General features: G+C 43.4%; 1 long non-coding RNA gene and 1 other non-coding gene across 2 annotated transcripts; one reads left to right on the top strand and one right to left on the bottom strand.

The window, feature by feature from the left end:
• Positions 1 to 4,112: 4,112 nt before the first annotated feature.
• On the bottom strand, positions 4,113 to 12,440 carry LOC148141435 (uncharacterized). Its single transcript, XR_015752536.1, has 2 exons — positions 12,100 to 12,440; positions 4,113 to 5,649 (listed from the first exon to the last, which is right to left on the bottom strand). It is a non-coding gene; the product is annotated as an uncharacterized LOC148141435 (long non-coding RNA).
• trnar-ccu (transfer RNA arginine (anticodon CCU)) lies at positions 11,994 to 12,066 on the top strand. The gene has a single exon. It is a non-coding gene; the product is annotated as a tRNA-Arg (tRNA).
• Positions 12,441 to 12,546: the final 106 nt, after the last annotated feature.

Below are 12,546 nucleotides of genomic sequence, written 5' to 3'. Positions count from 1 at the left end.
GCTTCAATCTGCAATTTGAGAGGGAGAGGGTACAATCGGAAGTGACAATATTTCTGTTGAATAAAGGGAACTATTGAGCTATGAGGGGGGAGCTGGCTAAAGTTCAATGGTGCAATACCTTAACAGGGATGACAGTGGAGGAACAATGGCAGATATTTCTGTGTATAATGCAGAAGTTGCAGGATCAGTTCATTCCAAAAAGGAAGAAAGATCATGGGTGGCCGTGGCTGATGAGGGAAGTTAAGAAACATATAAAGTTAAAACAGAAAAAGTATAACATAGCAAAGATAAGTGGGAAAACGGAGGACTGGGAAGCTTTTAAAGAATAACAGAGGATTACTAAGAAGGAAATACGCAGAGAAAAAATGGGGTACGAAGGTAAACTGGCCAATAATATAAAGGAGGATAGTAAAAGTTTTTTTAGGTATGTGAAAGGCAAAAAAATGGTAAGACTAAAATTGGGCCCCTGAAGACAGAAACAGGGGAACATATTATGGGGAACAAAGAAATGGCAGAAGAATTGAATTGGTATTTCAGATCTGTGTTCACTGGGGAAGACACAAGCAATCTCCCAGAGGTAACAGTGGCTGAAGGACCTGAACTTAAGGGAATTTATATTTGCCAGGAATTGGTGTTGGAGAGACTGTTAGGTCTGAAGGTTGATAAGTCCCCAGGGCCTGGTGGTCTACATCCCAGGGTACTGAAGAGATGGCTCGAGAAATCGTGGATGCGTTGATGATTATTTTCCAGAGTTCGATAGATTCAGGATCAGTTCCTGCAGATTGGAGGGTGTTATTCCACTTTTTAAGAAAGGTGGGAGAGAGAAAACAGGAAATTATAGACCAGTTAGTCTGACCTCAGTGTGGGAAAGATGCTGGAGTCTATTATAAAGGATGAAATTATGACACATCTGGATAGTAGTAACAGGATAGGTCAGAGTCAGCATGGATTTATGAAGGGGAAATCATGCTTGACTAATCTTCTGGAATTTTTTGAGGATGTAACTCTGAAGGTGGACGAGGGAGATCCAGTAGATGTAGTGTACCTGGACTTTCAGAAAGCTTTTGATAAAGTCCCACATAGGAGGTTAGTGAGCAAAATTAGGGCACATGGTATTGGGGGCAAAGTACTAACTTGGATTGAAAGTTGATTAGCTGATAGGAAACAAAGAGTAGTGATAAACGGCTTCATTTCGGAATGGAAGGCAGTGACCAGTGGGGTACCGCAGGGATCAGTACTGGGACCACAGCTTTTTACAATATATGTTAATGATATAGAAGATGGTATTAGCAATAACATTAGCAAATTTGCTGATGATACTAAGCTGGGTGGCAGGGTGAAATGTGATGAGGATGTTAGGAGATTACAGGGTGATCTGGACAAGTTTGGTGAGTGGTCAGATGCATGGCAGATGCAGTTTAATGTGGATAAATGTATGGTGATCCACTTTGGTGGCAAGAACAGGAAGGCAGATTACTACCTAAATGGAATCAATTTAGGTAAAGGGGCAGTACAGAGAGATCTGGGTGTTCTGGTGCACCAGTCAATGAAGGTAAGCATGCAGGTACAGCAGGTAGTGAAGAAAGCTAATAGTATGCTGGCCTTCATAAAAAGAGGGATTGAGTATAGAAGCAAAGAGATTCTTCTGCAGCTGTACAGGGCCCTGGTGAGACCACACCTGGAATATTGTGTGTAGTTCTGGTCTCCAAATTTGAGGAAAGACATTCTGGCTATTGAGGGAGTGCAGTGTAGGTTCACAAGGTCAATTCCTGGAATGGCGGGATTACCTTACACTGAAAGACTGGGCTTGTATACCCTTGAGATTCGAAGACTGAGAGGGGATCTGATTGAGACATATAAGATTATTAAAGGATTGGACATTCTGGAGGCAGGAAACATGTTTCTGCTGATGGGTGAGTGCCGAACCAGAGGACACAGCTTAAAAATACAGGGTAGACCATTTAGGACAGAGATGAGGAGAAACTTCTTCACCCAGAGTGTGGTGGCTGTGTGGAATGCTCTGCCCCAGAGGGCAGTGGAGGCCCAGTCTCTGGATTCATTAAAGAAAGAGTTGGATAGAGCTCTCAAGGATTGTGGAATCAAGAGTTATGGAGATAAGGCAGGAACAGGACACTGATTAAGGATGATCAGCCATGATCATATTGAATGGTGGTGCAGGCTCGAAGGGCAGAATGGCCTACTCCTGCACCTATTGTCTATTGTCTATTGCCTTACTGAAGTCCATATAGATCACGTCCATGCTCTGCCCTCATCAATCCTCTTTGTTATTTCTTCAAGTTTGTGAGACATGATTTCCCACGCACAAAGCCATGTTGACTATCCCTAAGCAGTCCTTGCCTTTCCAAATACATATACATCCAGTCCCTCAGGATTCTCTCCAACAATTTGCCCTCCACCGATGTCAGGCTCACTCGTCTATAGTTCCCTGGTTTGTCCTTACCACGTTCTTAAACAGTGGCACTATGTCAGTCAATCTCTGGCACCTTACCTGTGACTACCAATGATACAAATATCTCAGCAAGAGGCCCCGCAATCACTTCGCTAGCTTCCCACAGAGTACTAGTGTACACCTGATCAGGTCCTAGAGAGTCATCGAGTCATAGAGATGTACAACACGGAAACAGACCTTTCGGTCCAACCCGTCCATGCCGACCAGATATCCCAACCCAATCTAGTCCCACCTGCCAGCAACCGGCCCTTATCCCTCCAAACCCTTCCTATTCATATCCCCATCCAAATGCCTCTTAAGTATTTCAATTGTACCAGCCTCCACCACTTCCTCTGGCAGCTCATTACATACACACATCATCCTCTGTGCGAAAAAATTGCCCCTTAGGTCTCTTTTATATCTTTCCCCTCTCACCCTAAACCTATGTCCTCTAGTTCTGGACTACCTGTCCCCAGGGAAAAGACTTTGCCTATTTACCCTATCCATGCCCCTCATAATTTTGTAAACCTCTATAAGGTCACCCCTCAGCCTTAGACGCTCCAGGGAAAACAGCCCCAGCCTATTCAGCCTCTCCCTAGAGGTCAAATCCTCCAACCCTGGCAACATCCTTGTAAATCTTTTCTGAACCCTTTCAAGTTTCACAACACCATTCTGATAGGAAGGAGACCAGAACTGCATGCAATATTCCAACAGTGGCCTAACCAATGTTCTGTACAGCCACAACATGACCTCCCAATTCCTGTACTCAATACTCTGACCAATAAAAGAAAGCATACCAAATGCCTTCTTCATTATCCTATCTACCTGCGACTCCACTTTCAAGGAGCTATGAACCTGCACTCCAAGGTCTCTTTGTTCAGCAACACTCCCTAGGACCTTACCATTAAGTGTATAAGTCCTGCTAAGATTTGCTTTCCCAAAATGCAGCACCTCGCATTTATCTGAATTAAACTCCATCTGCCACTTCTCAGCCCATTGGCCCATCTCCTCGGGATTTATCCACTTTTATGTGTTTCAAGATATCCAGCACTTCCTCCTCTGTAATATGGACATTTTCAAGGTATCACCATCTATTTCCTGACATTCTATATCTTCCATGTCTGCTTTTTCATGCTGGCCATAGAAATATCTGTCTGTGCCTTGGACTAGAGAGTCCCCAAACACAATTGAGCTCTTGGAACCCGACATACCCCTCATTGCATTAGAGCCAGTCTCTATACCAGGAACTTGGCTGTTCGTGTTACATTCCCCCGAGAATCCATCACCCCCTATACTTTCCAAAACAGCATACTTGTTTGAAATGGGAATAAAGTGAGGTCTGCAGATGCTGGAGATCAAAGTTGAAACTTTATTGCTGGAACAGCACAGCAGGTCAGGCCTGGATGCTGCCTGACCTGCTGTGCTGTTCCAGCAATAAAGTTTCAACTGAAATGGGGATAGCCATCAAAGATGGAGAATGGGAAAGATTTCTGGCTGTAACAGTCTGCTCCTTTTTTAAGGTATTTCAGGTGTTGCAGGTGATGTCCTCGAATTCTAGGAGCTGCAATAATTGTTTTATATGTTGTTGGATTGTTTTGGAACTTGAATTGAATTTGTTGTCATGTGTACCAAGACACAGTGAAAAGCTTCATCTTGCGAGCAATACAGGCAGATCACAGAGTTTTATTAGCATAGCTAGTAAACAATAGGTAAACAGCAGCAAAAACAAAAACACAGTTTCATGTGATGGTTAAGAGGTTTATGAGTCCATTCAGTATTCTAACAACAGTAGGGTAGAAAGTGTTTCAAAACCAGGTGGTACATGTGTTCAGGCTTCTGTACCTTCTCCCTGATGGTAGAGGTTGTAGAAAAACATTGCCAGGGTGGGATGGATCTTTGAGAATGCTGGCGGTCTTTCTTTGACAGCAGGCCTGGTAGATGGATTCAATAGATAAGAGGTTGGCCTTTGTGACTGTCCGGGCCGAGTTCACCACTCTCTGTAACCATCTCCGATCTTGAATGGTACAGTACCCATACCAGGTAGTGATACATCCAGACAGAATGCTGTCGATGGCGCACCTATAAAAGTTGGCAAGGGTATTTGCTGTCATGCCAAATTTCCTCAGCTGTCTGAGGAAGAAGACACGTTGTTGCTCCTTTGTCACCAGTGCGTCCACATGAACAGTGTAAGAAAGCTTATTGTGGATGACCACTCCCAGGAGCTTGACACTCTCCACTTGTTCCATCTCTGTGCTGTTAATGTGTCGGAGGGCATGAGTAACATCCCACCGAAAGTCAGTAATGAGTTCCTTGGTTTTGCTGGCATTGAGAGCTAGGTTGTTCTCAGTGCCCCATTTTTCCAGGTCTACCACCTCCCGTCTGTAGTCTGTTTCGTCGTCATCTGAGATTCAACCGACTATGGTGGTGTCATCAGTGAACTTGTAAATGGCATTCGTCTGGTATTTGGCGACGCAGTCATGGGTATACAGTGCGTACAGTAGGGGGCTGATTATGCACCCCCGGGGGGCTCCAATGTTGAGTGTTAGCGAGGATGAAATATTGCCCCCACATTTTCTGATTGTGGCCTGTGGGTCACGAAACTGAGGATCCAGTTGCAGAGAGCGGGGCTCAGTCCGAGATCACTAAGTTTAGTAATTTGTCTCAAGGGGATAGCAGTGTTGAAGACTGAACTGTAGTCAATGAGTAGGAATCTTACATAGCTGTTCTTGGTGTCAAGATGTTCTAAGGAGGAGTGAAGGGCAAGAAATATGGCATCTGGTGTGGATCTGTTGGTCCAACAGGCAACTTGGAGTGGGTCAAGAGTAGTGAAGAGGCTGGAGTTGATTAATGTCGTGACCAGCCTTTCAAAGCACTTCATGACCATCAAAGTTAGGGCCTCTGGGCAGTAGCCATTGACACATGCTGCATGAACAAGGATAATGTTGGCCCTCTTGAAACAGGCAGGGACAGTGGCCTGCTGCAGGGAGAGGCTGAAGACCTTTGCCAATTGATCTGGATGCACGGCCTGGTACTCCAACTGGTCCCATCGTTTTCCTTGGATTCACACGAAGGAAAACTGATCCGAGATCTGATGCAGTGACTGTTGGGATAAGTTCGTCAGGACTTGTTGGAATAGGTATTACATCTCTGCCGAAATTCTGTTCAAAGCAAGCATAGAAGGCGTTGAGACGATCTGGGAACTTTAGAGAAAAAAAAGTCAAAACAACAGCACTTTTAAAAGGGACAGGAACAGACAAAGGAAACACATGGTGAAGTCAGTGCAGGAGAGAGAGAGAGAGAGAGAGGGAGAGAGAGAGAGAGAAACCCACACTGCTAACTGACACAGCAGTGAACCTGTACAATTACTTCCTTTGCTGTTTGAATTCATGTATTGCTGGATATGAAGTGCATCTGAGAAAATTAACAAACAGCAAAATTCACAACTGATCTTGAAGGAACCTGTCTGGGAGAGGTCACAGCACAGAAATAGATAAGTTGTTGTGGTTCTGTTCGCCGAGCTGGAAGTTTTTGTTGCAAACGTTTCATCCCCTGGCTAGGTGACATCATCAGTGCTTGGGAGCCTCCTGCGAAGCGCTTCTTTGATGTTTCCTCCGGTGTTTATAGTGGTCTGTCCCTGCCGCTTCCGGTTGTCAGTTTCAGTGGTTGGTATATTGGGTCCAGGTCGATGTGTTTGTTGATGGAGTTTGTGGATGAATGCCATGCCTCTAGGAACGTTATGAGTCCTAGGGGTCGCAGTAGTCTGGCTGTCAGTTCTGAGATGCTCCTGATGTATGGTAGTGTGGCTACCATTCACACACAAACGAAGCTGCATCAGGACACTATTCAAAAGGGCCACAACACACTGCAGTACACCAGAACTGCAAAAAGAAGAAGTGGAACACCTATACAAGGTATTCGCCAAAAACGGATACCCGTGCAACTTCATCAACAGATGCCCAAGAGAAAGACCACGGAACGAGGACATACCACAACCAAAAGGACTAGCCACACTACCATACATCAGGAGCATCTCAGAACTGACAGCCAGACTACTGCGACCCCTAGGACTCATAACGGCACACAAACCAACAGCCACGCTCAGACAACTCACCAGAACGAAGGACCCGATACCCAACATGAGCAAAACTAATGTAGTGTACAAAATACCATGCAAGGACTGCACAAAACACTATATAGGACAAACAGGAAGACAGCTAACAATCCGCATACATGAACATCAACTAGCCACGAAACGACACGACCAGCTATCCTTAGTAGCCACACACGCAGACAACAAGCAACATGAATTCGACTGGGACAACACTACTATCATAGGGCAAGCCAGACAGAGAACAGCCAGGGAATTCCTAGAGGCATGGCATTCATCCACAAACTCCATCAACAAACACATCGACCTGGACCCAATATACCAGCCACTACAGCGGACAGCTGAAACTGACAACCGGAAGCGGCAGGGACAGACCACTATAAACACCGGAGGAAACATCAAAGAAGCGCTTCGCAGGAGGCTCCCAAGCACTGATGATGTCGCCTAGCCAGGGGACGAAACGTTTGCAACAAAAACTTCCAGCTCGGCGAACAGAACCACAACAACGAGCACCCGAGCTACAAATCTTCGCACAAACTTTAAATAGATAAGTGAATATTATTAAGTTTGGCCTTACAGTAAGTCTGCAGTCGTGAGTAGAGCAGGTTATTTCTTGATCATTTGTTTTATTGAGATACTTTTCTTGATTAAACTTAAAAATTTAAGCCATAAGTATTAAGTTAGCCTGGAGCAGTGTTTTGTAAAGGAATAAGACAGTGCTATTTTCTGGGTCTGTAGATTGAAAGAAGGAAAAATGGCCTTTAGTAGAGTGATATGCTCTTCTTATCGGATGTGAGAGTTTAGGGAGAGTTTACTGGTTACTGAGGATTATATCTGCAATAAATGCCATTGATTGCAAATTCTATCAGATCGAATGGATAGGTTGAAGAGACAGTTAAAGGCAATGAGGAATTTACAAGAACAAGGGGATGTGGTGGATGGCAGTTATAGAAAGGGAGAAAATTTGCAGATACAGTCACATAGATGGGTCAACTCCAGGAAAGGTAAGAGAGGTCGGCAGGTAGTGCAGAAGTCTTCTTTGGCTATAAAGGGCAGATTTTTGACAAAGAGTGGTTTGAACTGTGGAATGAACTTCCTGAGGAAGTGGTAGATGCAGATACAGTTTGAATGTTTATCAGATACTCAGATAACTACATGAATAGGAAAGGTTTGGAGGGATATGTGCCAGGAGCAGGCAAGTGGGACCAGCTTAGTTTGGGATTATATTCAGCATGGACTGATTGGGCCGAAGGGTCTATTTCTCAACTATATGACTCTATGATTCTACGATGAAACAGAAAAGCTATGCATGTCCATGGAGATATGAACCAATGGAAATTGTTCACCATCCTTACTGCCAAAGGGGCTGTACAAAAGAACCGCAGGCACCTTCTCCCACTGTGGTGGAGTTGACCAAGATTATTTATTGGACAAAATGAATAGCAAACCTGGAACCTATAGTTCAGCAAGCGGGAACTGACTGAAGCAAGTTGCAAAGGCCAAGTGGCAATGTTAGAACGAGATGGGTATGCAGACAGATTACAAAGACCATTCACTTCCAGTCGATCAGCATTCTTCCTTCCTAAGGAAAATTCTGCAGGGAGAAATGTTGCCACAAGAGAGTCATAGCATCAAAGATTTTTATAGATGGAAAGAGGCCCTTTGGCCCATTGTGTCTGCACAGATCATCGAGCACCTATCTACTCTAGGCCCATTTTCCAGCACTTGGCCCATAGCCTTGTATGCTTTGGTTCATCTAGATACTTCTTCAATGTTGTGATAGTTTCCCCCTCTACCATCCTTTCAGGCAGTGAATTCCAAATACTTGCTATACTCTGGTTGAAAAGATTCCTCCTGAAATTCCCACTAAACCTTTTGCCCCTTGCCTTAAATCCATGTCTCCTGATTATTGACCATATTACTAAGGATAAAGGTTTATTCCTATCTACCTTATCGATGCCATCATAATTGTGTATACTTCAATCAGGTCCCACTCCAGCTTCCTCTGTTCTAAAGGTAACAATCCCAGACTATCTAGTCTGTCTGCACAAATCAAATGCTCCAACCCAGGCCACATTCTAATGAATGTCCTCTGCACCCTCTCGAGTGGAATCACATCCTGTTTATAATGTGGATACCAGGACCCAACACAGTTCTCCTGTTGTAGCCTAACTGCTCACATTACACCTTATGATCATAAGATGGAGGAACAGAAGCAGATCACTCAGTTCATTGAGCCTGTACCACCTTTTAATGTGAAGACAGCTGGTCTGATGATCCTGCACTTTCCTGTCTTTCCCCATACCTTTGATTCCCTTCCTGATTAAAAATCTGTCTACCTCAGCTTTTAATATGTTTAATGAACCAGCCTCAACATTCTGAGGTAAAGAATTCCACTAATTCATTGCCCTCTGAGAGAATAAATTCCTTTTCATCCCTGTATTAAAAATGTGACCTCTTATTTTGTGATTATGCCTTCTAGTACTCGATTCTACCGCAAAGGGAAATAATCTTTCTGTAAGTACCCTGCAAGTTCCTTCAGACTCTCATATATTTGAATAAGGTTGCTTTCCATTCTTTTAAACTCCAATGAGTACAGGTCCAACCTACTCAACTCTTCTTAGAAAACAGTCTTTCCAAATCTCAGATCAGCATAGCAAACCTTCTCTGGACCGACTCCAATGCCAGTATATGTTTCCTTGGATAAAGGGCCCAAAATTATTCATAGTACTACAGCCGTAGTCTGACTGGTATATTGTATAGGAGAAAGCGAGGACTGCAGATGCTGGAGATCAGAGTTGAGAGTGTGATGCTGGAAAAGCACAGCAGGTCAGGCAGCAGCCGAAGAGCAGGAGAATTGACGTTTCAAGCATATGCCTATTATGAAGATGTGGGTGTACCTTTAAGAGAGTTAAAAGCAGCAGAACTACCGGATATAGCACCAAGTGTTCTCAATAAGGCAACAATATATGTAACATTTGATTGAACAACTTGATTAGCTTGTTGCCTGGAGACGAAAAAAACAAATTCGAATTCAGCCATTCAGTTTTAATATACCCTGAAAAATATCAAACTCCAATCCCGTTTGAATTGAGTATATTGACAATCTTAAAAGTCAATGACACAATCCGATGCTTTGGGGGTATAAGACCGGGTAAAATTGAACACTTGAGAGGAGAACTGCCAAGTCCTAGCATGTAACAGACTGCTTGAAAAAAAATCTCTCTTACAAGTACCTTTTCGAGCAGTAACCTGTGACGCAGAAATTCCTAACAAGGAGAAAAGAAGACACAGGAAGATCCGAAGACAAGAACCCAAAGCTGCCTGGTTTTGAGATAAGAAGTGTTGTTTTGTAAATCTTAACTGGGAGTTTTATCAAACTAGTATTATAGAAGGGAAGGTAAAGGATTGATTAGAGAAATAAATTGCAAATAGTGGTTAGTTAATTATTCTTTGTTATACTTTCAGAAATAAAGTTGTTAATTTTTCTTTACATAGTTCTTGGCCACTCGATTTCTTAACAAGTTACTGCATAGGATAAATCTTTTCTGTGTTGCTGATTTTAAATTAAGCAGGCGAGTTTATCCTGTGTCATAACATGCCCTTCATCAGGAAGTCCTGATAGAGGGCTTATGCCTGAAACATCAATTCTCCTGCTCCTCAGATACTGCCTGACTTGCTGTGCTTTTCCAGCACCACACTCAAATATATGGTATAGTTTTAACTAGACTTCCCTATTGTTATATTCCACTTTGCAGAGCACCTATGGTCTGTCTGCAATGACGACTCTGAGCTTTCAGTTGCCTGCTACTTCAACACACCACCATGTCCCCACGCCAACATTTCTGTCACAGGCCTGCTGCAGTGTTCCAGTGAAGCCCAGCACAAGTTCGAAGAACAACATCTCATTTTCCACTTGAGGATCTTGCAGCCTCGAGGGCTCAACATCAAGTTCAATAATTTTAGAACCTGATTCCATTCCTTTCATGTTTTTTGCCCATCCCACAAAATTAGTCACAGTCACCCATTCCCACATACTCCTAGGCCCATTTTCAAATTAAATGGGTTACATTCAGCACAGCTAGCCTATTTTCTCAGAACAAATTATTCAGCTGCTGGAATCTGTATTGAAAACAAAAAATGTGTGAAATCACAGCAGGTCAGGCAGCATCCGTGGAGAGAGAATAATTAATTTTTCAGGTCTACGTGACAGTTATGAAGAGTCTGATGAAAAGCAATCTAGCCTCAAAACATTAGTTTGCTCTCTCCACAGATGCTGCCTGACCTGCTGTGATTTCCAGCAATTTTTGTTTCCAGCATTTTCTCACTCATCTCTTATTATCTCTTATTCATCTTTTCTTCTGTCTTGGCCTGCTATCCATTACCTATCACTTTCATCCCTCTCTCTCTCCACTTTGTCTCCACCTATCTTCTCACTGCCTCCCCTGCCCTCACTTTGGCTTCATCATAAATACAAAGTTCCCTGGCTACTAACAGTTCTGTAACAGAGTCACTGGACTTGAAGCATTAATTCTGCTTTCTTCCCACAGATGCTGCCAGGTTTGCTGAGTTTCTCCAGCAACTTCTGTTATTGTCTTTGAAAAACAGGCAATTTATGTTCCCCATTACCAATTCAACTTGTTTATTACATTTTTGTGATTTATGTGGGAGGACTCCCAAATTCCTCTGTGCTGTAATTTTCTTCAGATGGTCTCTATTTAAATAACGTCCAATTGTTCTAATCTTCCTGCCAAAATGCATAATCTCACATTTTCCCACATTATATACCACCTGCCAAAGTTTTGCCCATTCACTTAATCTGTCCACCTCCCCTGTAAATTCTTTGTGTTATCCTCAGCAGTTGCCTCCCACCTATTGTCCTAACTGCAAACTGGGTTCTCCAAGTAATCCATCTGTGGCCTAACATCTTATGCAGCTCCATTGTAACCTCTCTGTAATTGTATTCAATTCCTTGACTAATAAACACAAACACAAATTGCTCGAAAAACTCAACATGTCTGTCAGCATCTGTGGAGAGAAATCCGAGTCAGGTCCAGTGACCCTTTTTCAGAACCCCAAGTTCTGAGGGAGGGTCATTGGACCTGAAATGTTAACTCTGATTTCTCTCCACAGATGCTGCCAGTCTGTTGAGCTTTTCTAGCAATTTCTGCTTGTGTTTCTGGTTTACAGCATCTGTAGATCTTTCAGTTTTTACCTCAACAAACGAAGGCAAGTAATCCAGATGCATAACTATAGCCCCATGATTTAAAACCTTGGTAGACCAATCTTCAAATAATTTCCATTGGCTTTTATCATGAATATCATATGTGCATGTGGTTCAGCTGGCAATTTTGACAAAATACAACTTATTGTGTTTGATTTGGCTTGCCACAACCACATCAGAAGTTGCTTTGTCCTTTGACCACAGTCGTTGGGGCCCCAGTGGCCTAATGGATAAGGCACTGGCCTCCTAAGCCAGGGATTGTGGGTTCGAGTCCCATCTGGGGTGTCTGGTTTTTAAAGCCTGGTCTTCATTGCTGACCTTAAGTCCTCTGTCAACTTCATCTTCAATCCACGCTGACTGTGCTTCTCATGTCCCTGTGTCTGCGTTGGGTTGACGGTAGATAGTGTTCAATAGGAAAATCGCAGGGTTTGGGTGAACTTGAATGAAAGAGACAGCAATGGGCTGAATGCTCGCTCCGATTCTGCTGGTTTGCTCTCATTGCAGTTTTACTCCGTCCTCACTAACTGCAAATATTTTTTTTTGATGCTCCCCAAAATGACACCGAACCCCCTTTTTTTTTAAAAAAAAACCCCCTTGTCTGCTACATTTTCCTCAAAGTCTCACTCTGCAAAGTTGGAGTTTGGCTGATTTCTCGGCTGTCCATTTTGGGGGCAAACGGGAGGCGACGTCAATTCGTAAAGGAGCTGCCAATTTGGCACGAGATGAAATGGGAGAAAAGCAATCAGGATATAAAACACTCGCAGA

The sequence above is a fragment of the Chiloscyllium plagiosum genome, unplaced genomic scaffold (genome assembly GCF_037043375.1).
Source record: "Chiloscyllium plagiosum isolate Xiang-an unplaced genomic scaffold, Cpla_swu_hap1 HiC_scaffold_33, whole genome shotgun sequence".
Classification (NCBI taxonomy): domain Eukaryota; kingdom Metazoa; phylum Chordata; class Chondrichthyes; order Orectolobiformes; family Hemiscylliidae; genus Chiloscyllium; species Chiloscyllium plagiosum.
The sequence above is the reverse complement of the archived record's forward strand: the minus strand, read 5'-3'. Positions and strand labels throughout refer to the sequence as shown.